The following is a 5,164-nucleotide window of genomic DNA, read 5'->3' on the forward strand; positions in this document are numbered from 1 at the left end:
GTGTTAGGCTACCTGCCGCCCCTTAGTTAAAGCTGTGGGTCTATCGAAACATATTTGCTAATATATTACTAATATCCATACAGTATGTCCAACAATGTATTATCAACAGTTATAAATAGTTATATTCATGATCTATACGTAGTTAATGTTAGTTCACGATAGTTATTAACAAAGTGTTGCTTGTCAACAATGAGCTAGGCCAACCAACAGTGGTGAAGTCTTATTATAGTGCTCCAAGCCTCCAACGGATAATGCAACAGTCATGTGATGAAATAAGACACCATGTCCTTACATGGAACACATTTTAGACACCATTCTTTAATCCTGAAATCTACCCCCCCCCTTATCCAACCCTTGACATACAATGTGTGTCCGCCGCATCTGTTTGAGTGCATGTGACTGCGCGGGTGTATGTGTTCCTGTCTTGAGCACATGACACAGTATAAAAGCAGGGGTGCTCTCGACCTGTCATAGACTTTCAACCTCAAGACTTCTCTATTGCTAAGAGAACTCCTCTGCTGAGAGCAACAATGAGAGCCTACCTGGTCCTGCTTCTGCTGCTCCCTCTGTGCACAGGTAAGTCACACTTACTTACCTTGGCTAGTGCTTTTAAGTTCCTTGCGGAACATAGGTCATTGCCGAGCTGCTTCCAACCCTTTCTGTCCTTTGCCAGTTGTTATTGTTGCTATATCAGTGGCTCAGTCTTAATTTCTTGCTCTGTGAAGATGCAGGTGGAGGTGTAGATGAAAGTGGTCATGGGCCTTTCTCTCTTGCGTTTAACTTGTGGGCTAAAGGTAAGAGTCTAGTTTGGTGATGCACGTTTCTTCTTAGTGTAGCCTAACCAGTGTGGCCTAACCAGCACCACTTCCTCCTCTTCATTTGTGCTTCAATAGGTACTTGTTTTGTGATCTCCCACAGTCAGATGTTTCTGATGGTATATGTCCAATGAATTCCAAGTAAGCGTCTGAGACATCGGTTGATGAATGTTTGTACTTTTTAACAGAGCATGCTGCTGGTGGTTCTCCATGTCTTAGACCCGTTAAGGAAGATGGCCTTCACATTGATTAGAAATCTCAGTCTTTGGTTTAGCTTTTATGCTGTTCTGGCTTTACCGATTCCTGCTTTCACATTCTTCATCAGTTGATGTTGATTTGAAGTCCGATCTAAGCTTATGTTGCTTGCAAGAGCCGAGACTTGTCCTGCATTTTTGTGTGTTTGTGAGACAGTGGAGCAAGGTCATCCGCAAAGTCCAGATCTTCCGGTTCACTGTGTGCCTGTTGTTTCTTGAATGATCCGGTAAGCATGCCTGTCGGACCTGCAGTGCCTTCAGAAAGTATTCATACCCCTTGACTTATTTCCCATTTTGTTGTTACAGTCCGAATTCAAAATGGACTATATATATTTTTTCACACATCTACACAATACCCCAATGTTTTCAAATTTACTGAAAATGAAATGTCTCATTTACATACATTTTGACATCCGAGTCAATACGTTCAAATAACTTTGTCCGCGATTACAGCTGTGAGATTTTCTGAGTAAATCTTTGCATACCTGGATTGTACATTATTTGCATTTAAAAATTCTTCAAACACTGGTCAAGTTGGTTGTTGGTCATTGCTAGATGGCCATTTTCAAGTCTTGCCATAGATTTTCAAGACAATTTAAGTAAAAACTGTAACTACGTCACTGAGGAACCATTGGTCTCATGTTGAAATCCCTGAGCGGTTTCCTTCCTCTCCGGCAACTGAGTTGCCTGTATCTTTGTTGCGACTGAGTGTATTGATACACCATCCAAAGTGTAAATAATAACTTTTAAAAAATACAATGAAAAGATCTAACCTTTTATTTAACACAATGCTCAAAGGGATATTCGATGTCTAGGTGCCCTTCTTTGCTAGGTATTGGAAAAACTCCCTGAACCATTGTGGTTGAATCGGTGTTTCAAATTCACTGCTCGGCTGAGGGATCTTACAGATAATAGATCTTACAGATTGTATATGTAGGGTACAGAGAGGAGGTAGTCATTCAAAATTCATGTTAAACTCTATTATTGCGCACAGAATAAGTCCATGCAATTTATTATGTGACTTGTTAAATACATTTTTTTTACTCCTGAACTTATACAGGATGACGTGATTGAACACTTTCCCTGGTGTTAACCAACATTATCCTGAGGTAGTTTTTACACTCCCTTAGATCTCCTTTCTTGGGTATTTTGAGGTCAAACCCAAAAACTCACGTACACACAGTCGCTCGCACACACAAATGCAAGTATAGCGCACGCACACTCACATTACTGAATTCCCGCTCTGCATCATTCATAACAGTGCTGGCATGAGATTGTAATACTTTCTCAGATCAAATTCAAGTCCTTATGTAGGTTGTGACGTAACCATGTCTCTTGTGATCTTTGAACCAGCCTAAACGTACTGTATTCACTAATGAGAATGAACTCTGAACATCTCTTCCTTCCCTTGCCATAGCGGACTACAACATTGAGTGTTACGGTGAGGACTTCCTGATGCTGAGGAACCAGCTCCTACAGTGCTCAAGCAAAACACAGCAGGCCTGCTACATCAGGAGTGAGTATCACCACTATAGTCCTTCATTTGGCCCTGCAATACCAGGGCTGTGTCTGAAAATGTTACTAGCTGTCAAACCTTCATCTTTGTTTGCTCAATTCCTCATCTCTCTCTCTCCCATAAGCTCATTGGAGTTTTTGAGAGGGAGGCAAGGAATTGAGGAAACAAGAACAGAGGAAGCAAGGACTGAGCAATATTACTTGTTACAGGCAAGGCTGACTCTTTTGATCAATTGATGACAATAAATGTAAAGATATACCCATCATGCTATTGGCTTGCATAATACAACAGCGTAAACACACCATCTGGACCTTGAAAAGGGTAACATCCAAATAGCATGGACTTTTGATCAAACAACATTAGCGACATAGTAAAGAATTATTGAATTGGGGATATGAAAACATGAGTGAATAAATATTTAAAGCTGCAACTTTTTGGGCGACCCGACCAAAATCACATAGCAATGTTCATTGTGCGCTACTTCTATGCTTCCCGTTCTTAAGTTTAGTTTTGTCAAAGAAAATAATTTTTTGGTTGATCATGGAAAATATATTTCACAGCAGTTTGAATGGTACAATGATTCTCTACACTATAATTGCTTTTTTGTCACACACTAAAATTAGGTTGAACCATAAGAATTTTAGCAACCAGGGAAGGGGGGAGCGATTTCTGCATAGTGCACCTTTAACCTAACATGAAGTCTTATTGAATCAAACTGTATTTGTGATAATAAAGTCCTCGATCCTACTACATCTTCTGATTAAAAGGTCCAATGCAGCCATTTTTGTCTCAATGTCAAATTATTTCTGGGTAACAATTAAAACGGTCAAAAATAAACAAAAATAGCTTCTTACCAAAGAGCAATTTCTCAAGGAAGAATTTTGCTAATACTGTCTGGGAGTGGTCTTAGAAGAGAAGGGGAACATTTTAAACTAGCTGTTAATGGCAGAGAGGTTTGGTCTATTAACTAATTTACTTCCTGGTGATGACAAGCCAAAACACCATCCAACCAAAACAGGCTGACATTTCAAACAGCTCTTACACTAAAAGGGCATCATCACAGTATTATTCTTATCTCAGTGTGGAAACATGCAGTAGATATAAAACACAGGAGGAAAATCACATTTTTGACTGCACTGGGCCTTTAAGGCCATGATCCTGCTGCATATTCTGATAAAATCCTTGATCCTACTGCATCTTTTTATGTTCTGGGTCTCCTCTACAGGTTCTGGGGAGAAGGGCTGTGCTAGGCTTGAGTTCTGCTCTCGCCTGGGCTGGACGTGTTGCTATCAGGACCGCTGCAATGCCTAGAACTGACTCCAGGGGCCAATAACTCCACGGGCAGGCAGAGGAAGGAGAGCAAGACAGATGGAGAAAGGATCTGTGAAATCAGCCAACAGTAACTTGAGGGCTTGTGGTCCGATCTGCTGTTTAGCATTTGGTGACTCATTAATGTGTTCGTAAAAAAGTGCAATATACACAACTTCGATGGTGTAAAGTCACATGAAATAAAGTCAGAGGACAGTTTTTAATCCACTAATCTCGGGTCTGAAATGCGGTTGTGAAAGGAGTCATTTCATCAGTGTTTTACTATGTAGGCACACAGTTACTTTATTCATGAGGTGTCATGCTAAGCCATTCTTGCAAATGTGTTGTTCTGAATCAAGATGCTAAAAATGGGACATCCTTCCCTCCACTGCGGTAGACAAGCAGTCTTTGCTCCTCCGTGTGGGCTGCCTGGCAGTCTGTGGGTCTGTTTATCTGTGTGTCAGTCAGCAAGAACCTCCTGACATGTTAAATCCGCATGGCACTAGTCCTCGGTTTACACACACAGTCGAATACCACGGCCAGAAACCTCTGTTCACTGTACGGACCAAACTATAGACAGACACATCCAGAATCAACTAGGGAAGACAGTGAGCTGAATAACCTCTTCACTATACAGACAAACACACAGATACGCATGCATGCATGCATGCGCACGCACACACACACACACACACCAGGATAGGTATCATAGGGTTCAGATCGATTACAGAACACCAGACAAACAAGCTCAGGGACGGAGAGATGTTTGAGGAAGGATTCAACTTGAACTTTGTCAAACTCAGATGATAGTGACAAAAGTGACAAAATTAAATGAGTATACTGGAATTATTTACTGTAGTTACGCCCTTTTATAACACAAAACATTCAGACCAAGATCAACATAGAAATCAGTGGAAATTGAGTGGGGAAAATACTCAAACAAAAGCTTTTCTTTTTTTGAGATGTTTATTTCCATTTTTTATTTTTTTTAATCTTCAGTATTTTTCTGTCTATTGACAGGAATGCATGAGAGACAGATTGGCTCAAACATTGTCATGTGAAACATTTGTCAGTCATATCTTACCAACATTATATCATTTCAACATTGTCATTATCAGTATCACCATCATCATGGGTGGTGATGACCGTTTATTCTGAATATCACAAAAGGTTGCACCTGCCTTTGCCCTCCCCCAACCCAAAGACTTGATAATCAGAGTGGGCACACATATATGCCCACTCAATTTTCCCTAGGATGATTGGCATGGGTG

At 40.6% G+C, this 5,164-nt stretch overlaps 1 long non-coding RNA gene across 3 annotated transcripts; it reads left to right on the forward strand.

The window, feature by feature from the left end:
* Window positions 1–392: 392 nt before the first annotated feature.
* Window positions 393–4,121, forward strand: LOC149972487 (uncharacterized). 3 transcript variants are annotated; one of them, XR_016490931.1, is made up of 4 exons: window positions 393–576; window positions 726–794; window positions 2,487–2,585; window positions 3,811–4,121. It is a non-coding gene; the product is annotated as an uncharacterized LOC149972487 (long non-coding RNA). The 3 variants fall into 3 exon arrangements; XR_016490932.1 differs by having other exon boundaries at window positions 732–794; XR_016490933.1 differs by lacking the exon at window positions 726–794.
* The last annotated feature ends 1,043 nt before the right edge of the window (window positions 4,122–5,164 follow it).

Source organism: Oncorhynchus mykiss, chromosome 23 (assembly GCF_057628025.1).
Source record: "Oncorhynchus mykiss isolate SJ-2025 chromosome 23, ASM5762802v1, whole genome shotgun sequence".
In the NCBI taxonomy this organism is placed as follows: Eukaryota; Metazoa; Chordata; class Actinopteri; order Salmoniformes; family Salmonidae; genus Oncorhynchus; species Oncorhynchus mykiss.